General features: G+C 47.4%; 1 long non-coding RNA gene across 2 annotated transcripts in view; it reads right to left on the reverse strand.

The window, feature by feature from the left end:
• Positions 1-23,206, reverse strand: part of LOC140698720 (uncharacterized) — a 148,851-nt gene that overhangs the window by 60,494 nt on the left and 65,151 nt on the right. For both annotated transcript variants that reach the window (XR_012076581.1, XR_012076580.1), the window contains exons 3-4: positions 11,792-12,262; positions 3,556-3,764 (exon numbers count right to left, since the gene is read on the reverse strand). This is a non-coding gene — a long non-coding RNA (uncharacterized lncRNA). The remainder of the gene's footprint in view (positions 1-3,555; positions 3,765-11,791; positions 12,263-23,206) is intronic.

The raw sequence follows: 23,206 nt of genomic DNA on the forward strand, positions 1-23,206 counted from the left end.
GCAGCTAACTCTTTGCATCCAGACAGACCCACGTGTTTGCCAGAGAATTTTCGTTTCCTGCCAGCAGCTGTTCTCCTTTGCTTTTTAAATGGAATTCCTGAAACCACCAGGCTCGGACTGATAAGGCTGTCATTTGTTTGTTCCTCATTTGTTCAATATTTAGACATTGCCTGTGGTGCCAGACACTGTGCTAGGCACAGGACACTGCAGAGAGTGGAAGAGACATGCCTTGTCCCCGCATGTGTATGCTCCCGATTCCACACGGAACTCAGCTGCATCTCCCCTGCTTCTGCTCAGCCTTGACCCCTCCAATTGCCACCCCTAGCAGGATCCTGCTAATCCCTGTGTCTCTGGGACCAGGCCCTCTTTGGTTGTATCCTATGTAGCACGTGCTTTGCCAAAGCCAAGAGTGTTGCCAGGGGATGAATGCTCCCTCCTGGGAAAGCTCAGCTTCAAGCCCTTTTGCTCAGGAGAGCGTGATTCAATGAGAAGCTGCAGAGGTAAAGCAAAGACTTCGGACAAACTCTTGTTGGACTCCAACCATGTGCCAGGCACAGGGTTGGCTCCTACAAACATCTCAGCAATCTCTCAGGTTATCTCTGTTTTACTGAAGAGAGAACAGAGTTCCACAGAGGTTCTCCTCTGGGACTCAAACCCAGCTCAGTCTGACTCAGAAGTCTTCATTCTCTTCAGAATTCCCTGCTGCCTCCACATCCTTATAAACCTGGTCAACCTAAGCCACATGGGCCAAAGACTGGGGTCCAGAGCAAAGTCAGTGGGGTTTGGCTCTAACTGTGGATCAGTGTTCCTCTTAACATCTTAAACACTGTTTCTTCTTGACGTCACTTTGTGTATTTATCTATTGCATTATTTGATTGGCAGAGGGGGAATGGTGAGGCTTTCCTTAACTGACTGCAGGAAACTCTGAAACTGGAGGAAAGGTTTACCAAAACTCCAAAGGTGTTCTTTTGAGGGTATGTTCTACATCTTTTCCTGCCAAACACTTGGTTATCGAGGTGCTTCTGGGAGGAGCACAGGTCTGAATGCCTGAAGGAGCCTCACTTCCTCTCTAGGAAAGAAGTGGCTTGGCATTGCCCTGGAGTGGGGATTCGGGGGGCTGTGCGACTTTGGGCAGAAAGCAGGAGTCAGGCTGAGCACGAGGCACATGGCTGGAGGCGGGGAAAGGGCCTGGGTCCAGGCAGGCTTGGGGCTGGGCCCAGGGAAAGCAGCCAGACCTGCTGATGTCCCACAGGTGAGGCTCACAAGGCACAGCACTGTTCAGGCAGGTATATGGGGAGGGAGTGAGCAGGAAGGAGGACTTCAGCAGGTAGGGCTGAGCCCAGGCAGTAAGCAAGACTCAAGATCAGAGGAGGAGATGCCTTTTACAGAGGGGGCTGACTGACTAGCCTTCTGGGATCCATCGAGGAATGGTAGTGTAGGGCAGGGGTCAAGACAGGAGCTTAGGTCTGTAAAGTGGACAGAGAGCCAGGGAAGAGGGCTCCGCCAAAGTGCCCAGGTGCTCTGGCTAGACATTGGGTCTTTAAAAACCAAACCTTCCAGGGCTGTTGAGTAGGCTACCTGACAACAGACCCCACCCCCACCCTCTCCAACCTTCCTCCCCAACACCCCCCAGGCAGGGAGCTGACTCCTGCATCTGTGGCTGGGAGTATCAGTGGACCTAGCGACAGGGAACTGAGGAAGTGTGATGACAGCCATCCTGGCTCACAGTCCAGGCCCAGCCCAGCTGCCTGCTTAGAGCACACGGCTCCATTGGCAGGGCCTGTGTCCATGTGTGAACGAATCCACGAAAAGTCTCCGCTTCCTCCACTCATGACCCAGAATTACTCACACTGGCCTCCATGTAAATGCAGTTCAGAAAGTTAGAAGGTGCTGCGTATTTACAGCAACTCTATGAGATCACATTTCAGAATAGATTTCCAGGGGGAAGAAGGAAGCCAGCCACACACAGCAGCCATCTTTTCTTAGGTTTTCCCAAATGTGTCAGGGAGTCAAGTTTCGCTGACTCAGGATGAACCCAGGAAAGAGGACACAGCACATGGTCCAGGTACAGCAAGAACCCCTGAAAACTTCTATTTAGAGCAAAGGACTGGGTTTAAGCCCTGGCTCTTGCTAGCTGTGTGTCATTGGGCAAGTCACTTAACACCTTGCTACAGAAAGCGGCTCAGAGAGGTAAAGTGAGACTGAGTATTGGGCTTGGCTCTGCCTGCCTGACTCAGGTGTCTCCTTCCCATCTCACCCTCTTCAGGCCTCCCATCTGAAGCTGTGTTCCATCCGTGATAGTAACCATCCCAGACTGAGCAGGACCATTCTATAACCCAGAGCTTGTCCAGAGGACCAAATGAGTGTGGCTATGGACATTTGAAGCTGAGAGCTCCACCACACATATGAAGTTCTTATTGTGATTCCTGCAAGCATCAGACCAGGCTGGCCAACAGCAGCATGCTCACTCTGCTCTTCACATACCCATGGCAGAAATTACTAACCAATCCAGGACTCTTCCCCGTTAGAATGACCAGCAACGTCTGCAGTGGAATGGGAGGGAGGCAGGGAAGGAAAGCTATTTGCCAGTGCAATGCTGCAGTTTATAGCTTGGATACCAACTCAAGGCTCCAAATAGGTGTCTGAATGCTAATCACTGGCCCTATTTGAATCAGGCGCCCACTTCTGAGCCAATTAGCTGCGGCCGGTAGTAGGAGCAGAGGCCAAACCTGTAAGAGACAGTAGCTACCATCCAAGCTCGAGAGAAGAAAACACCTACCAGAAAAAAGCACGTTGTTCTGCTCAGGTGCAGCTATCGTCCTCCTCTGGAAAAGCCACTCTCCTGGGTTCTGAGGGTAGCCCCAAGCCATGTGGGAGGTGAGCCAACAAACCCAGGGAGGTTAAGTGGTGTGGCCAAGATGACCCTCTAGAAAGGGCTAGAACCATCTGATCCCCGGGGCTGAACTTTTTACCTTTGGGCAGGCACCAGGGTTTGCAGACTCCCCTGCGTTACCCAGCCAATCTCAGAGGCCCGCAGACCCTGCAGCTGGAGGGCAGGGAGGCCTGAAAAGTGAGGCCCAGGGAGCTCTTGGCCAGTTCTAAAAGCTGAGAAGCAACCACAATGAAATCCAGAAGTCTTTTTAGAGAAGCCTGCAGTTTGGGAACAATCCTGCTAAGTCATAAATGCTTTGAATTCCTCAGCTTTTGCCTTCAGAGTTTCTGGCAGCCCGGGGCAGAGGGCGAGTATTGGTGGACAGACACCGACTCTGTGCCGGGGAAGGCCAGCCCAGGCCAGTGCTGAGTCAGAGGCAGCCGACCAAGTCTCTCCTCCAGAAAACTCTGGAGGTGGGAAGGGCTTTCGCTGTGGATGCCACAGCACCCACTCAGATCCCCCTTAGAACCCAGGCACTCATTCTCCCCCTCCACACCCGTCCCCCCACCCCCAGCTACCTCCCACGCCGCCACCAGCCTCAGCCAAGGGGGTGGCTGGGCCAAGTCTACGAGCACTCCCCTGGAGAACCACTCGCTGGTCCACGCAGGCACAAAGGCCAGTACCTTGTTTCCATCCAGGACGTCTCCGAGGGGCCGTCCCAGCCTCGGAGCCCCTGGTGAGAGTGCTGAGCAGCCGCTGCACAGCTCAGCTTCCTCCCTGCCTGCTCCTGCTCCCTCACAGCTGTTGGCCCTGGGATCGGTGCTCGACACAGGTGTGTCTCGTTCCCTCGCTCCCATGTCTGCCTGGGGCTGGCCAACCTCCATCTCAGGGCCTGGAAAGGGAAGGAAGAGTTGTGGGGTCTGGATGCTCAGAGAGCTGAGAAGTGGTCTCACCCAGCCCCACCGCGGAAACAGCCCACCCGAGGTCGCAGGGCAGACTGGTAGCAAAGCTGCCCCCGGGGGCCTTTGACCCTGTTGCCCTCCACCCCTGTGGGACGACATTAAAAGTGCTGACGTGTTTGAAGCTGGGCTGCTTCCCACAGACCCACAGGCCTTGGGGTTGCCCAGCCTCGAGGCCACTAAGTGCCCCGGGGACAGCGACAGAGACAGCAGTGACTTGCTGGACAGGGAAGCTCACCTATTGGAGACGAGTTCCCCAGAGCAACACCCCCGTCATGTGCAGCAGACGGCAGGCGGGACATGAGTGCCGACGCCGCTCCCGGTGGGGGAGGGCGGCTACCATTTATAGGGGGAGTTAACCTCAGGTTGGCTCATCAGTTCCCAGGGAAACCAGCAACCAACGGGAGCACGCCCCTCACGGCCCCTCATGTTAACGACCATCACAAGATGTTTCCTTTTAATAACTAGCAGGTGAAGCTGTTCTGGCCTAAGGGTCGGGGGCAAGCACATTACTGTGAGTAGGGTGTAGGTGCAGCAGGTGTAGGTCGAGCAGGGGATGTACAAAGAGCAAGACAGTCGCCATCTTGAGGGGCCTACAGGTACATCTGCATACCTGCTCTGTACATAAGCATTTCCCCTAATCGGCCCAGCAGCCCTGTGAGGGAGATGTCATCGACTTTGCATTTCACAGATGTTATAAATGAGTTGCACGAGGTTGCACAGCTTGGAGGTGGTGGCGCCAAATTCCAGACCAGGTCTGCAAGACTTCCCAGCCTGGGGTCTGTGCACTGGTCATACTGCCACTAGCTCTCGGGGAAAATGGGATCTTCAGGTCGTTTATGACACATATGAGACCCACGTGGGTCCTGGCCCCTGCCACCTCTTGGGAATAATGGCTGGGGGAGGCCCTCTGTGGAAGAGGCTGTGCTCCCAGGCCTTGGTGGGAAAAAAGCCTCCTGATACACCAGCCAGGAGAGACAAGGGAGGGCTCACTGCTGCGTAGGCGAGTAAGGGAAAAGGGCAGAAAATCAGGGTGGCAGTCCTACTGGTCCCTGCGGGGCCCCATGTGCACCTCAGGCAAGGAGGCCCCAACCAGCAAGTTCAGCCTCCTTCAGGCCCTGAGCCCACAGGGTCCCCTCGGTGCCATGGTGATGCGATCTTACTCACACCCAGTGGCTCAGAGGCCGTGGCTGTGAGAGCCAGGGAACAGGGCGCCGTTCCCCAACACACCTGTGTTTCTGCCTCAGTGTCCTTTCCTGGCTCTCTTATTTCTCAAAGGGAGTATTACTGATTATGACTCCAAACCAGTTGGCTGAGGTCCTGCCATCGGTCCCAGCCTTGGCTCCCTTCCCCAGGGGCTGGGGGGGATATCGGTATTTGTGCCCCCAAATCTGGCCACCGGTTGTGGTCTCCTCAAAGGGACAGCATTCCCAGAGCTCAGGCACTGTTGATGATGGGGGTGGTCAGTGGAGGTGGCACCATGTGGACTCTGAAACTCAGACAAGGTCTAGATGGGGGTGGACCTGGGAAGAGACAGTCCCCTAGGCAAACACAGTGTCCAACATCCAACATCAAGCAGAGGGGGTGGTTCCAGCCACCTACGCAGCTAGTGACCAGGAGCTTGAAAGACTGGAAACTTCCGGGAGATCCCTGGAGTTCGGGGCTGAGCCCCAGGCCAGAAAACACCTCAAGGGCTGGGCTCTGACCGTTAGGCTGAAGGACTGAACTGCCTCTGGGCCAGCAGTGATGGCCCTGGAGAAGGCAGGGCCAGCTGGGGCAAGAAATAAGGGGTCTGGACTCAGAGGTGCTCTCATACACTCAGTAATGTTTGCCTGGGAAGAGCCGAGAGTAACTGGTCCCCTAAAGTGACCAGAGTGGACAATGTCATACTGCAGGAATGTGTGTGAGAGCTGATCTGTAAGGTGCTCAGCCTTAGATAGCTGTGTTTGGGCTGCAGAGCAGGGCTGGCCCAGGTAGCACACGAAGTTTATCATCAGACAAGGAACCCTGAGACCCGAGTTCAGAGCCAGCTCCTCCCCTGAGATGCCGAGAGACCCTGGGCCAGACACAGCACCTCAGTCTCAGGTGAGCCCCTGCAGGAAACAGATGGACCTCTCAGGAGTGAGAATTTAATGAAGTCACCATTTTCAAAGCTGGGGGCAGGGCTGAGGGAGCAACGAGGAACAATAAAGCTCTGGAGACAAGCAGGTAGCCCTGGGCACCCAGTACCACGCTGGGGGCAGCAGCACGGGCCCTTATGGGGACCCAACATCTACAGCCACAAGAAAGGGCTGCCAGACAGGAGCCATGGCTTTCGGTGCAGAAATCTACTCAGTACCACCAAACCGAGGCCAGGGAGGGAGCAGGGGAGTGAACACCCCCTTTTCTCCTGGGGCCCTGGAGTCTCCTGCCGGAGGCCAAGGGAGCCCAGCTGCTGCAGCCTCCTGGGGCACAGGGAAGGGTGGACACAGCCTGAAAGCAGGCCTGGAGGGGCAAACAGAGAAGATGCAGCACACCCTCTCTGAAAACACTTCCTCATCCAAGAAAGGAGGAAACAGCGTCTGTCCTGCTCACCTCCAGTGAGGCTGTGAGGATTGGGCAGGAGGGGACTGGGAGGCTTCTGAAGCCTCTCTCAGCTCTCTGAGCCCAGGATTATCAGCAAATAAAGTCAGTAGAAGGAAGGACTGAGCAGAGCACCTGGGACAGAAGAGAAACATCAGGGGGAGTATGGCTTAGCCGGTCTGGAGACCCAGCAGAGTTCAAGCTCGAGTTTGAATTTAAGTGGCCACCGCAGTTGGCACCAACTTCCTTAGGAGACAGTGGGTATATGGAAAAGGAGCAGTTAAAAGGCCCAGGTTCAAATTCTGGCTTTGCCACTTATTAGGTAAGGAAGGATACCAAAGGGAAGGTACCATCCTGAACTATAAAAATGGGACTAAACTCTCACAGGCTTGTTATAAGGATTAAATTCAAAAACATGATGTGTCACAGTGCCTGGCACACAGTCTATTCTCATTAAATAGGAGCACTTTACTTTCTTAGGGACATGGGACACAGAAGGAAATGGCACAGACAGTGTGAAGTGGTGAAAATAAAAGTGAAAAAGCAAGTAAGCTTGGTGTGTCTCAGGAGATGGGTGGCCTGTGAAACCAGTCCTCCTGAAGGAGGGCTGGGGAAGGTCTAAAAGAACCCCAAAATGCTGTAAGACAGGTAACATAAGACCACAGAGTGACCTGATACGAATGTCCAGGGATGACTCAGCCTCAGAGCAAAACATGGTCCAAGGCACGTGCCAGCCACAGCCCCAGGTCCCCCAGAAGCTGGCTCCTCAAGTCTTGGTGAACATGTGCTTCTTCAAAGGGCATCCTATGGCTTCCAGGTGCTGAGTGGCTGGGACGGACATGAAGGATGAACCCCTGGGCACATGCTCTCCTCTGCTGAGGGCGAGCTCCTTAGCTGCATGAGGGATGTGAACTGGATACTGATGAAGCAGCCCTGGATGCAATTCCCACCCTGCCACTAGTGGCAAAGGCTTCTCCTTGAGTCTCCTTCTCTTACCTGCAGAACAGGAGTGATAATAATCTCCATTTCTGCAAGTTTCCATGAGGACTCCGAAAAAGCACAAGGAACGTGGAAAAGCATCTGCATCCGGGGATGCGGTAAGATCAAGCAGTAGTGCCCTGTGCTCGCCGCTCTCCCCGAGGCTACCAGGCACTGGACAGAAATGACCCTTCCCATCAAAGGCAGCGGGAGAGCTACCTCTTCCCTGCCCCAGGGCAGGAGGGAGATTAGGAAGGTTGGGATTGAGAGCACAGACATCCAGGCCCCAGAACTCTGAGCACCAAGGTCACGGGGAGAGAAGTCCTTTGGGGATTTGGGGTGGTACGAGTCAGGCAGACCTATCAGGCAAAAGTGACCTCCACGGCAACTAATTCACCAAGACCGTGCTCACATTGCAGCAAACTGAACCTCTGCTGATGCTGAGAATTCCCTGCAGGTGCACGGAAAGGGCATCCCAGTGAAACTCAGCAGTGAGCTCCCAGGTGGGGAATATAGAATCTGCAAGGAGAGGACTTCTGCCTGAGTCAGGGCAGAAATAGCTCCCCCTGTGACTCCCAGACCTCTCCACCGCCCCAACCCATGGTGCATTAGAATGCAGTACAAACTGGGTAAGTCTCTCATTGTACAGTGTGGGATCAGCCATTCCCATCAAGTCCTCTCTGTTACATTCATAAGAGCAGGTACTGTTGATGAGCAAAGCCAGCCTAGGAAGACTGCCTGTAAGCGTAATGATCCTAGTTCTCTGGATAGGCCACCCAGAGAAGCGCCCCACTTCCCATTCTTTGTTGGAAAAAAAGATGTCTTAGGTAGACGGGCTCCTCTCTGCATGTGCTTCCTGGGACAACTCCCAGCACAACTCCTGGCCCCTCAACGGCACCCAGTACATGCTCACATTTCCATTCCCCCACGGGATGTACTGCCATCCAGACTGAAGAAGACAACACTCAGGATCTAATGTTTATACCCCACCCACTGGAGAAGGACTCCTGGAAGCAGCCTGGACCCAGGGCCCCAGACAGCACCAACGCCCCAGCCCCAGCACACCCGAAAGGAGTAAAGGCCAAGCCGCCGGGGTCCAGGATCGCAGAACTCAGCCCTGCAGTCAGAAGGGGCAGGCTGGGCTTTCCTCTGTCTGTGGACTCCTCGCCCCGCACCCCAAGCCCCATCCCCCTGACTCCAGCTGTCCGGACTCAGTTAATAAGGGGAAAACCACTTTTCCTGTATTTCCTCAGCACTGCAGCTCCTCCAGATGCTGGGCTGGGCTCTGGGGTCCAAAGAGGCCTTCAACACATCTCTGCCCTCAAAATGGCTATCCCGGGGCCTGTAAAAAAGGTCTGGGTGGGATCAAAGGCACAGGGTAAGTGTTGAAGGAAGGACAGGAGTTGAGTCGTGAAGGACCTCAAATGTCAAGCTAAGGGACTGTCTTTGTTTTGCATTCAGGAAGCAGAGAGGGTCTGTAAGTCTCTCTAAGCATGGAAGTGATAAAACCGGGTGTGACTGTGCAAAGAGAGGGAAGCGGAGAGGGCCTGTTCCCTGGGCCCTCAGCCTAGCCAGCAGAGCAGTGCCGACGGGCATGTCAGCTCCTTCAGCCCACAGGCTCCGTGCAGGTGCCAGGCTGACTTCATCCCTGCTCTCTTGCTCACTCTACCCCCAGGCTCCTTACCCTTCTTGCCAGCGTGTTCAGAGGATTTGGCTGGTCTTGTTGGAGGCCCAAAAGTCCCGAGACTCCACAGGGTAATGCAAAGTTAGAGCACTGGCTTGGAGACGGTCAGGTTGGGTTCTAAAATCGAATTTCCTTTCTGGGTGACCTTGAACAGGTCATGACCACTCTGAACTGGGTTCTGTTTCTGGAAAACAGCTCTGCTCATTGCTACAGGGGTACAACAAGAACATGCGTGTCAAGGCAGCTCGTGGGTGGTGAGCACCCAGAGGGCGGTCAGTTAGTGCCTGCTGAACATGAACCCGACGGGCAGTTCAGGCGGGGGCTCGGCGGGAGGAAACCCAGCCAGGCCCGGCCCAGCAGGAAAACAGTTCCCTAACTGGGAGAATTCCCGGGATCACCAGTATTCTGAGACCATATCAGGCAGCGCTCTGACCCCGCTGCTGTCCCCGGGGTGGGAGGGGCTGGGGCTCCACTCCAAGTGTTTATAGGCTATTAATAGTTTGTGGCAGCAGGGCTGCAGGCCACAGTCCAAGGGACTTCTCTTTTCCCTTCTGCTCTCAGCTGTTCTGCTCTTTAGAACCACTTAGAAAAAGTTGTATTATTTGGGAAAGTTGGTGGGGCAGAGCGCATGAAATCCTTCCTAGAGAAGACCACCCCAAGTTGTTTGTTTCCCAGCAAACATCTATATATTCCATCTCTCTCTATTTTTTATGCATTCCTAGTAAGGTAAATGAAAGCCTTCCTTTTCTGCTCTTTGACTTTTTTTTTTTTGATTGTCTATAAAGAGGAGTTCACACTGTAAAGCAGACTTTGACGTTTTCTCATTTAATCCTTATCCTGAGGTAGGGGCTCCTTTTGTCCCCATTTTGCAGGTAAGAAAACTGAGGTTATGAGAGCCTATGTGATTCAGCTGAGCTGCAGGGCTGCCAAGCAAATGGCCAGGGTCAAGCTCAGGATTCCTTCCTTCAAGTCCTGCACTCTATCTCGTGTCCCCCGCTGCCTCCTGTTTCCCTGAGGAACTCCCTCCAGTGGCCTTTCAGAGGTCTTCTCTGAAAAGCAGGCGAACAGAGAATTCCAGCATTTGAAAGGACCTACCTCATCTCCCACACGAGGCAGGAACCCCTCCCACAGTATTCCTGGCAAATGGACGTACTGTGTCCTGGAAGAAGGGAGGGGAACCCACATTAACCAGCCCATGAAGGAGAGCCTCCCCTAGGTTGCCTTCGCCTGGAGAAAGCACAAGTTCTGACTTGACTGGCCTAAATCAAAAGAAACTGCATCCACGTAACAAGAATTCCACGGCTGGTTTGTTCCATGGTTCCATGACATCACCAAGGACCCAGGATCTTTCCCGTGTTCAGCTATGCCATCCTCAGGGTCTGTGTTTCTCCACATGGGCCTGAGATGGCAGCTTCAACAGCCAGTGAAAAAGGGTCTGGACTTTTCCCCTGTGTGTCTTCTTCTGCCTCTTTTTTTAAAGCAAAGAACCTTTCCTGGCATCCCTTAGCAATGTGCCTCCTTGGCCAGGACTGAGCCTCACGGCCTCCCTTGAACCAGTCACAGGCAAAGGGAGTGAGATCACCAAAACGACTGGCCTGAAGTAGTGAATATTAATTATGCCTTCCTGAGTCATGGAAAGGAGACACGGAGCCCTATATACAATCAGGATTCTGCCAGCAAGGAAAAAGGGGAGAATGGTGTGGGGCGAACTGACCAGATATCTCTGATCCTGGTAGGTGCTGTTTTCTCTTTAAATGAAAAAGAAAAAGACAAAAAAATTAAGAAAAAACTCAGTGACAGTGGGGTGGGTATAGCTCAGTGGTAGAGAGCATACTTAGCATGCATGTATCCTGGGTTCAATCCCCAGTACCTCAAAAAAGAAAAGAAAAGAAAAGAAAAGAAAAGAAAAGAAAAGAAAAGAAAAGAAAAGAAAAGAAAAGAAAAGAGAAAGAAAAAACTCAGTAACTTCAATCCTTGCCTGTTGGATTCTACCCAGGATCCCTCTCACTCCTACAATCCCAAGAGTATCCAGAACAATGTTTTACAGAGAGATATTGCTCAACAAACCAGCACACTTAATGCAACGGACATTTAGGGGTTGCCCACCATGTGCCAAGCAGTTTTTAGGGTGCAGGGGGTGCAGAGAGGAACAAGGCAGTCTCTGCCCTGGAGCTGACAGCCTGGTACCTTTGGGTTATTATTATATATTATTATTACTATTATTATTATTATTATTAACTAACATTTACTTAGCACACATAATGTGCTGGGGATTTTGGAAACATGTAACATTCAGATCAAGATTCAGGATATTTTTTGGTACCCCATTTGGGAGACAAGAAAGTGACACTGTGGGACAGGAGGGAACTTGCCCAAAGTCTCAGGGTTTGTGGGCATCAGACTCAAGGACAAACTGAGTCTACCTAACTAAGAGCTCCCTCTCTTCCTATTAGTCGCGTTCTCTGTGCCCTGTGCCCTACAGAATGTCCTAGCTTACCAACAAAAAAGAAAGTATAATGTTAAGCCAGCATGTGAATATGTCTCAAAAGTTACTGTCATAAGGCCAGCTTTTTTTAAATCTCTCTTTGTCTCTTTTGCTCTACTCAGTGGGGATGGCCCTTCCCCGACCAATAGGAGTGAAGTTGGGCAGTTTCACCATTTTCTTCTGACTCTTCATGCCTCACATAAAGTGTCTAATAAAATAAGTCAAAGATTAAAATGTGTCTCCTCCCTCACCTGGAGAGTTACGCCAAGGAGAACCCACAGTCAGGGACATGGGATCCATCTTCTCTCTTCACTGTTTGGAGAAATAGTTTTCCTCAGGTCAGCATCCCTGGTGAGTCATTTCTGGAATCCAGCCGTTTGTCCACTTTGAATGTCAGGCCCTTTTACCACCAGCCTTCTGGTCCCTCTGGGCCTTCTGGAGCTGCCTCATGACAATTTGAAGAACAAGCTCTAAGATGCCACAGGTGGAAATGAAAGATACTTGTTGGCCAGCTTTGCTAGGAAGTGTCCTTCCTGACATGTCACGAGGTTCAGGATCCCACTGGGTCCACTATGAATCCACGCTCCTCCTCTTCACCAGCACACGCTGCTGGATGTTGCTGAGCTGTACCAGAATTCATCTCCCTGTCTGGATTGAGGATGCTTTGTGGGAGCCCAGGAGCCAAGGAGTCGGCAGGGAGCCACCCATCTAGCCCAGGAAGCCTGTTTTGAAGGAATTACAAGAAATTCCATAAACATCGCTGCCTAAGCCCCAGTGAGTCACACTGCAGGTCTCTCAGTGTCCTGGGCCGTCGTGTCTGCAATCTGGACCCATTAGAGCACACATGTATTTCTATGGTAAATGTACCCAGGACACTGTCTCCTTCCCTTCGAGGGCAGAGCAGTGGGCAGCTTCTCAGAACACCCATGTCTCTGTGCCAGTTGCTGGGAGTTCTTCTCCTTAAATAAGTGCTCTCTGAGGAAAGTCGCTCAATAACCTCCCAGGGGACTCCCAGGACCCACAAGGTCTTCAGTAGGGGGGCTTGGGCGAACGTCAGCCGGGCCTCTATCATTTTCATCACATACTCTCCCAACCCTCTCTCATTTGGGTTGCTTCCCTTTTGTTCAGCTTCGTTTTTCTTGTTCCAGTCTCTTTCCTTGGACTCTAAATAAGGCCTTCTTGCTCATGGCGAGTGCTGTAACACAGTGAGAACAAGGAAAGGCCGAGATTCAGGCTACAGCCAGGGTCAAATCCAGACACTTCTATTTACCCCTGTCGGTTCAAAGGAAAGAGACTCAACTTTCCTGAGGCCCTCCTCAGTTTCCTCCTTTGTGAAATAGGGATGATGGTTTCTACCTCAGAGTGTGTTGGGGGTTAAATGAGGTCTTTGGTGTAGGGGGTCTGGCATAGCGTCAGATTCACTATCCACATCAGCCTCACGCCGAGCAGCCCACCCCAGGAGACTCACTAGTGCTCCAGACAGGTTTCTTGAACTAACCTGCCAGTGACGTTTTCCAGATTTCTGGGCTGCTCTGGAAAGGTTCCCTCTACCACCCCTATCTCGTTTAAAAAAAAAAAAAAAAGTCAGAAGCTTGAAAGCTGAGGAGGGACTGGAGAGAGGGCAGTGAAGTAAGCCGAATGCTAGAAGCCCAGACTGCCTCTGGCTCACTCTAGATTTGAGGGAAACCTGGAATTACTGCGATTTCATCACAGCAGCTGGTCCAAGATAAACCTGCCAGAACGGCTCCGAGGCCAGATCTGGATTGCTGTGATAGCGGGGGCCTGCTGAGAAGCAAGGAGAAACTATTTATCTGACATTTTTTCAACCCCAACCAAGAATTTTCTTTGGCTCAGGATGCCGTTGGGACCGGTTTTCATTTGCATGGAGCTCTTTTGAGCATCCGCGCCTCTGACGGCAGAGACTTCTTAGAAGGACTTCCATTCCCCTGCCTCCCTTCCACGTGTGCCTTTCTCCTCATTCAGAAATAATGATTCATCCGGGAGGCTAATCCCCACGCCTTACTTGTGCTTGGATTGTGCCAGAACCTCACATATAGGTTCTCTCTGATTCGGTCCCACACACAGCCGGTGCAGGCCTGGGCAGCAGCAAACATGGCCGCCAAGGAACATTTGCCCGCCTTCCAAACTTGGCCCCATGTTAACCGATGTGGCACATTTTAATACATTTCGCCATTTCAAGGTGTGGCAGAAAATTAGAGTGCGAGTCTTCTTAACAGCTACTTCTAGAGTCTGCAGTCTCTGCATCCTCGACCCTGTGGTGCCAACCACAGAAAGACTAGTCCATTTACTATATATCTTGGAGGGGTTTTAAGGCAGTCATGTCTGGAAGAAAATAACGTCATTCTTGTAATATTATTACGTGGGTTTTACACTTTTCAAATAGGTAGCATTTGCGGGTGGCATGAATAGCCTAGGAATAGAATAGTTAGGTGTTTTTTGAGAGAAAAATCCAGAATGAATCCAATCAGAGCATCATTACCTGCTTCCAACCAGTCATCTTATTCCAGCGATATTTCCCAGAACCGCCTTAGGAGACTACTGTATGTCTTTGATTCATCCTTCTTTTTTTTTCTTAAGACAAGGATAAGGCCTGTCACATCCTCATTGATGTGAAGGCCTCACATTTTATTTACTTTTACATATAAATATATATTTTTTCTCTCTCATATTATTTTTATTATAGGTTATTACAAACTATTGAATATAGTTCCTTGCGCTATACAGCAGGACCTTGTTGTTTATCTATTTTGTATATAGTAGTTTGTATCTGCTAATCCCAAACGCCTTTCCCCCAACCCTTTCCACTTTGGTAAAGTTTGTTTTCTATGTCTGTGAGTCTGTTTCTGTTTTGTAAATAAATTCATTTGTGTCATTTTTTTAGATTCCACATATAAGTGATATCATGTGACATTTGTCTTTGTCTGTCTGACTTACTTCACTTAGTATGATAATCTCTAGGGCCATCCATGTTGCCACAAATGGTATTTCATTCTTTTTCATGGCTGAGTAGCATTCCATTGTGTGTATATATATATATATATATATATATATATATATACACCACATCTTCTTTACCCATTCATCTGTTGATGGACATCTAGATTGTTTCCATGTCTTGGCTATTATAAATAGTGCTGCTATGAACATTGGGGTGCATATATCTTTTTAAATTAGATTTTTTGTCTTTTCCAGATAAATGCCCAGGAGTGGGATTGCTGGATCATATGGTAACTCTATTTTTTTTCTTGTTTTTTTTTTTTAATTTTATTGAGTTATAGTCAGTTTACAATCTATTTTTGTTTTTTTTTAAGGAACCTCTATACTGTTTTCCATGGTGGCTGCACCAAACTATGTACCTATCAACAGCGTAGGAGGGTCCCCCTTTCTCCACACTCTCTCTAGCATTTATTGTTTGTGGATGTTTTAATGATAGTTCATCATTCTTAGTCAAAGTCAAGTACAAGGATGGTCTTTGCTGCATTGTTGTCATAGCCAAAGATCAGAAACAAATGCTCATCGATAGGGGACTGGCTAAATCAGTTATGATACATCCAGTCAACGGAATGCCAAGTAATCACTAAAAACAGAATGATGTGGCAAGAATGAACAACAAGTGTTGTTACAGACCCATAACCGAGAAATAGATCCCAGTCACACGGGTCATCTCTGGGGAGAACGAGTGACAGAGGGGCAAGGGAAGGAAGAAGGTTTTGTTTTCATCATCTAATTTTTATACACTTTGACTTTTGTACCTTGTATTACCCATACTCACAACAATAAAATGATTGAATTTTCCCAAAGGACATTCAGAGTCTAGTCTGATGGTTGAACTAGCCATGTAATTCAAACAATTATAATCACCAGCACTCCCATTTGTTGAGCACTTAACCTGTATTAGCCTCTATATTAAGGCTACTTACTACACATTTTATCTGATTTTCTCCTCAAAGCAATCCTATGAAGTAGATTTTACCATCTTTATTTTAGAAATGAGGACACTGTGACTCAAAGAGTTTTTAAAAAGTTGCCTGAGGTTACTCAACCCACACAAGGCAAAACTGGGATTCAAACCTAGGCAGGGCTAACTTTTTCCAGTGTCCCCTGGGGACCTCCTACAATCACTTAGTGAGACTGCATCTCCCTATTCACTCTGTCCCCCGGGCCTGGCAGAGTCCTTGGCACACAGGAGGTGTCTAATACATGCTTAATGAATAATAGACAGAAAGCAAGACAGTGAGAGCAAGACTCAGCCAGAAATTCCCTAAAAGGAATTTTACACATGTTTGAGCATCTTAGAATGGCAGAATAACATCCCTGTGAGGCTACTTGGAAGACAACCATCTTCATTTGGATCGCTATATTCTTCTGTGTTTGCTGGGGAAAAAAAAGTCACATTGTTTTTAGTCACACCTCACAAAGCCTCATTACTTCAAAATGCCTTTCTGGTGGAAGATGATTTCACAACAAGAAGAACCAGAGAATGTGGTTTTCATTAGGCTACCTTGAAAAATAACTGTCTTTCAGATGGGTATCACATGAATAAATAAGTATTTCTCTTTTGTTTTTATCTTCTGTTTTTCTTCATGATTGTTGGAAAAATCCAACAAGCTTGGCCATTCATTTCAGGGTGAATTTGGGACCCAAACAGTTAAATATCAGCCAATTTGGCTTCCTTGCTGCCTCCCAGCCAAGGAGATGAATGGAATGTTCATGAGGTCGCTTGGCAGACATCCACATTCCTATGGGAACGCTGCAGCAGGGAGAGCCTTGGGACAGTAAGAGGCAAATGTGTGGGAGTTACAGGGCAAGCTGCAAATGATCCAAAGTCTCAGAAAAATGCGCGGAGCTCCATTGACCAAAGGATGCTGTGCAGAGGACCAGCTAAGTCTCCACCTCACTCAAATCCATGACAGAGACAGGAATCACACCGTCCAGGTCCTTCCTGTCCAGGCCTCGAACAGTACTGGCCACTTCCCGCACCGCTGTGGATGGGAGCTCATTGAAAGAATCTCATCAAGGAGTCCCACTTCTTCAGCTGATCTTTATCCTCAGTCTTCTTTCTCTCACCCTCAGGAGAATGGCTTTAGGGGAAGGAGCCCACACCCCCCTTCCGCACCCCCTAAGCGCTCTCTGTCCTTCCCCATGGAAAGGACTCAAACCCAAGGCATTTTCATTTTCCTCGAGTGCTTCTTTGTATTGTTTAAAATGTACTCCGGAGACCAGGTGAGCTCATTGGAATTCAGCACAACAACCCCCTCCAGCTTTTCAAAAAGGCTACATCTGAGGGAGGGTGGTGGGCGAAGTGGGGTTTTCCATTTAAAATTAGAAATTGCGAAATTCACGTTTTCCCCCAAAGAGCGGCTCATCAGTAAAAGGAAGTTTGAACCTAGAGCTGTGTATCCAGAGACCTCTGTGTGTACCCCAAACACCTCCTGTGCTGGCTGCATTTGGCTGCGTGGAGGAACGCCTGCTTCGAAGGGGGAACCCTGTGCCCTGATCCCCCTTCGCACTGGTAAGCACTTGAGAAGGGTTCTCCGTAGTAACCTGGGCTGTAGGATAAGATGTTTTTATCCTAGCGCCAACAGGCTAGGGTAGGGAGAGAATGGAGACGCTGGGAGAGCTATGGAGCTTATTTTTTCTCTGTTTCATCTTATCTCCAGTGTTTGCAAAAGACACCTTTCCATTTCATTTCCAAAGGCTAATAGATAAACCAGTAGGTCACCGGCTTTGCTGGGAGGCCTGACCTAATTAATGTCCCTGAAGGCAAGACTATCCGTCTCTCCCAAGGCCAGCAAGCTAGGTTAAGATTATAAGGAAGGGACTATTTGGGGGAGAAACAGTAGTTTCTAGGGAGGGAAATGAAATCCTGGCTTTGTTGGTACCATTGGGCACCAAAACCTTAGAAGCCTACAGGACCAGAACAAAAAGAATAAAGGGAATAAAATGGCATGGAAATTACATTAACGTAATATAACATCAATGTAATGTGCTCATCTGCTCAGCCCATAATCCACCTTCCAGAGAAGCTGCATTCCTTTGGCCCTAAAAGTAGCCCTTGGCTACAGCATTATCAGGACATGTGCCTGCCCCCTACTTCCTGGCTCATTGATCATAGATAGACACCTGACCCAAACTGAACAAATCAGTTCTCTCTCCAAGAGTTTAGATTTGGGGTCCAAAGGTGCTAACTGTCCCAGTTAGTCACTTGAATTGAAGAGATGCAATCTGGCAGCAGTAGGGTGGCCATTGTTTGTCCTGTAGGTAGAGAGGCTGGAAAACCTACCCCCCTGTAGAGACAGGAGGGGAATGAACTGACCAGGTGAGCAGAAACCGAGAGAGAGAGTGTATGGGGCCAGACGGCCCCTGAAAGACCCTGACCTTGGCTCCTGAGGGCATCTTTGCTCAGGCCTGGTCACAACCTTGGATTCTACAAAACCCATCTCTTCTTATAATAATCCCTCACCCCTGGTTTTCTTTGATTAAGCCTATATGAGTGGGTTTCTGTTACTTACAAACCAAGAACACTGGCTAAGGCAGAAGCCCAGGAAGGTCCCCAGGCCAAGGTAGGAGCAGAGGGGGCTGGGGCAGCATTTGCGAGGTGAAGAGTTCGACCTGGGTGTTGGGATGGGACTGCACCTGTCCTCACCTGGTCTGGACTCCCTCCTCCCCCAGATTCTGCAGGCCTTGTTGTCACTTTCTTATACAAGTAAGACACATGTATATTCTCGTAAAGTTTCAAACAATATCAAAGTATGTATAATAAACACAGAAGTTTGTCATCACTCACTCAATCATAGGTCCTACCTCCAAGATTATCTTTGCTCATTCCATATTTTGTACAGTCTGAAATGCCATCAACTGTCAGACACCTGCCCCTTTCAGAAATGCTCAAAGATGAAAGGAGATACAGTAGCATGTTGGATACTTTTCCAAATATTTTTCTCAGCATCTATAGATGTTTGTGTAGTTATTAGTTTTTTATCCTTGATAGATTCATTCCAAGCACACTGTTGTGCCTTCTGAACATTTCTTGGAGCATTTTCCTTTTTCAGTAAAAGACTTTGTTCCCTCCATGACTGTATCTCCGGTGCTAGAACAGTCCCTGGAACACGGTGCGAACTCAAGAAAGAAAGGTTCAACTAATGAATGACCAGTGTCCTTTGTTCTTCTAATGTCTACAAGGTCTTCAGTAGTTACTTATTCAACTTTTGCCCATTAAAGTAACCAGAATGGTCACTTTACTCAAAGGGATGGTTCCTTCCCATTTTTTCACCTTTCTGCTTACAAATAATACTGAAGAGCCTGGCTTGACTGTGTTTATACAACAGGAGTGATCATCACTGAGTGCTCGCTATGCTACAGATGCTGTTGTAAGTACTTCACATGCATTAATTTATTTAACATTCATATCAACTATTTGAGGTTGGTGTTATTATCATCATTCCCATTTTTCAGATGACAAAACTGAGAAACAAAGAGGTTAAATGACTTGTCCCAAAAGTCAGTAGGGAACAAGTTAACAGGCAATGATTTAGACACCAAGCAATTTTGCTCCAAAGTCCAGGCTCATATCACTCTGCTCCTTTGTTTGAATGGATATCTTGAAACTGAATTGTTATGTCTAAGGGAAAGAACATTTCACTCCAAAAATGCTGCATCAGTTTAATTCTCTTCATCCTTTTTTGAGAATATCTGCTTCCCATCACCCTTGCCAATAATAGATGTTATCAGTTTTTAAGTCATTTAAAAATATAGGTAAAAAATATTTCATCGTTCATTTAATTTGTACGTCTAGGTTTACTGCAACATTGAGCTTCTTTCCACTGATTATTGGCCATCTGTATTTTTCCAATGAACTGCCTGCTCATTTTCTTTGTCCATTTTTTCCACTGGGTTTTTTGCCTTTCAGTTATTGATTTTTAGGGACACTGAATATTATTATAAGTGTGGCAAAAAGTATTGCCTAGGCTGTTTCTTCAACATGATATGGTTTGTCATGCAGAAGTTTTTAAAGTCTGATGTAATTAAACACATGCATTTCTTTCTGCATATGGCTTCTGAGTTGCATGTCCTTTCCCACTCACAATGATAAAGTATTCTGTTTTCTTCTAACATTTTATTTTTAGGTTTAACTCTGTATGCCATCTGGAACCTATGTGGGGATGTGACTTGGGCTCTAACTTAAGTGGAGACCCAGTGCTCCTATCACCATTCTTTGATGTGCAATGTTTATCGTACATTAAATTTCCATAAATACAAGGGTCTATTTCTAGACTTTGTTTCATTGTTTTAATGGACTATTCCTGAGCACATGTATGTGAAGCAGAGAGGCACAAAATTAATATCAATTATCTCCTTCATCTCTTGTTACCCTTCCTATATTCTTTTCCTCTCCACAGTTCAATCTAGAAATCCGTGCTTCTGTTACTTTTTATCTATCTAGAATCCTTCACCCTGAATTTTAGGGTACACATCTGACTACCTTCCTCTTTAATGAAATGACATAATGTAGTCACTTAATCATATCACTGTAATAGCTCTTTAGCTATAAATAACACAGCCTTCTCCCAGTACTATTAAGCCAGCCAATCTCTCCTCATTGATCAGAATATAAAACCACTGAGTTTTTTCAGGTCACTTCTTAGGGTTTCTGGAGCTGAAACCATTCACCAACCTTCTTGTCAGTCATTCTGCTATAAGTTGAACCTGAGGTTTTGGGAAAGGATTCAGAGAGATGACTCCTCGTCGCTCCTGTATGTGCCATTTGTCCCCTTTCTGTGGAGGGGTCAGATGACATCACTGGATGTCTCCCCATGGTCATGTGGCCCGCCACAGAGTTCACAGAAGTCCTCAGCATCCCCTACATTCATTGGTTCTCACTCAAGTGACCCACATTTCACCCCTGTTCCTTTTCATAGGGTCTCTGGGAATAAAGGTGGCTCCTCTGTCACCATATTCCAGTCCAGCTCCAGTCTCCAGTGTCAGTGACACTATGAGATTCTTCTCAAGCAATGAATAAAAATCTCAAATGTGTTCTGCAAGTTACCCATTTTCTACACATGGGTATTTTAATATTTGGGGCCGTGACAATCTAGTCCCTATTCCAGCTGTGTCTCCGTGCAATGCAGTGCAGCATCCGGCCGAGAGCACAGTCCTGGAGGCCAGTCAGCTCTGTCGGAACCCTGCTGCCCCCTCAACCAGCTGTGCAACCTCAAGCCTCTGTCTCCCTCAGTCTCCTCATTTGTGAAATGGGGATGATGATGATGATAATATACGAATCTTACAGAGCTGTTGTGAGACTAAATGAATTGGCAATTATAAAGTACTTAGAACAGGACCTGACATGTAATAAAGTCCTGGGAATATTTGCCAAAATAAGTTAAATGAGCCATAAAGACTTCCCTCCATTTTCATTACTCTCCCCATGTCACTCCCTCTACTTCACATAAAATTGGTTTATTTACATTTTTCTCTCCTTAAATACTCTTGTAAAAATGTTCTTTAGATATATCAGCTAGGCTTAGAACATATCTGCTTTTTCCCATCCACCAAAGATGCCCTGCAGATTTCTGAGACTGATGATCTCATAGAAATAACAGTAGCACAAGCAATAATAGTGATGATGATGATGATGATAAAGAAGTCTGCAAGGCCTGTACGAAGAAAACTTTTAAGCTCTCCTGAATGAAACAGAAGATTTGCCCAAGTGGGTAGGAAGACTCCGTATCATAAAAATGTCTATCCCTGAGTTAATTTGTAAATTAACTCAAAAAAAACCAATGTGTTTTTCAGAACTAGATAAAGTGATTCTAAAGATTACATGAAAGATGCAAACAAACATAGCCTGGGAAACTGTAAAAGAGAAGAGAAATGAGAAGGGAACTATGCTTAGCAGATTTAAAAACTTTTTTATAAAGCCTCGTGTACTCTTGGTACATGAATTCACAGACTGACCGAAAAACAGAATAAGAAAGGAGCCTTTAACGTACAATAAAGGAGACATCTCCACTCCGTGGGGAAAGTAGAACTATTCAGTGCTGGTGCTGGGACAGTTAGGAGCCATCCTGAAAAACCAAAGACAGCTAGTTCTCACCAGCAATAGGTATACTCTTCAATGCTGAAAACACTGAATTAGTGAATAGTGAACCATTCTTACTAGGAGAAATACAGGGTTAGGGTTCTGCAAGCCTCTGGTCACAACATTTTCATCAACTGATCAATATATACCTTGATTTATGTGTCTTTCTGTTTAAAAACACCTTGTTAATATACATTGTTGACTCGTTAACATTGAGCTGATGGCCAGCAGCCCTATAACTCATCACCTGAGCAAATCTTATCTAACACCCATATTTTCTCTATGAGGCACTGTAATTATAACCTTCTTGTACTTGAGAACACTCGACAGCACTTCAGCGCTACCCTTGGGGGCCATTTCAAACAGCAAAATTCCCAACAAACAGCACGGAAATGTGAAACGTGGTGCTAAATAGGCCACAAAAAGAACACTCCTTTCCAGCACTAGAGCTGAAACTAGAAGGCAGAGCATCACATTGGTTGGCCTCAGCTGGGAACATGCACGTGTCCAGCAACTCAGATTTTCACCACTCCTTGTATGTCCACAAATGACACCAAAAGCACTGTATTGATTTTGGAATTACAAATAAATTTCAGCAAGTAGGTGCATCTGTAAATGCAGAATCTGTGAATAAAAAGGATAGATGTACTTAGAACCGTATCTCACATTGCACTCTAGGATGAATTCCAAAGTATCAGATCTTGAACTGTAAAATAAAATAGTCATAAAGTATTAGATAAAATAGTGGACAATTTTCTTCATGACCTTGGAATCGGGAAGACTTTGCTAATCAAAACACAAAATCAAAAAGCCACAAATGACAATTGTTCAATTTGACTGCAGTGAAAAAACAAAAACAAATGACTTTGAGACAAAAAAGAACTACTACAACAGAAGTCAAACAACTTATTAAACAATCAGAACAGGGAACAATAAATGACAAATTGGGAAAATACTTGTAATCCTTGTAAGAGCAGAAGGCTAATCTTCCTAGAATATAAAATGTCCTAGACATAGACAAGGGAAAAAGTAAACTCTAATTTAAAAAAACAAAACCAAAAAAACTGAAAAGGGATACGAAAATTCAAAGAAAAACTACAAAACTGCTCATAAAGCATATGAGATGCTCAACTTTACTCATAATAAAAGGAATCTAAATTAAAACTATGCTTAGATATTATTTCTCATCAATCAGACTAAATCCAAAATCCAAGATACTGGAATGGTGTCATGACACTGCTTTGAAGAAACATGTATTTTCACACATTTCTTTTAGGGGTTTTAATGGTACAGCCTATACTGAGGACAAATTGCCAACAATTATCAGAATTCAAATGGATACAACCTTTGACCCAGAAATTTACTCTTAGGAATTTATCCCATCCTTAGGCACATGCAAAATGACCAATGGACAGAGTTATTCATTATAATGTTGTTGGCATTAGCCAAAGATTAGAATGTCAATAAAACAAGGATTAAATACACTACGGTTATTTAAACAATGGAAGACTACAGCTGTAAAAACACATGGAAAAGCTCTTTATGGATTAACACTAAAAGATCACAG

This window comes from Vicugna pacos, chromosome 10 (genome assembly GCF_048564905.1).
Source record: "Vicugna pacos chromosome 10, VicPac4, whole genome shotgun sequence".
NCBI lineage: Eukaryota > Metazoa > Chordata > Mammalia > Artiodactyla > Camelidae > Vicugna > Vicugna pacos.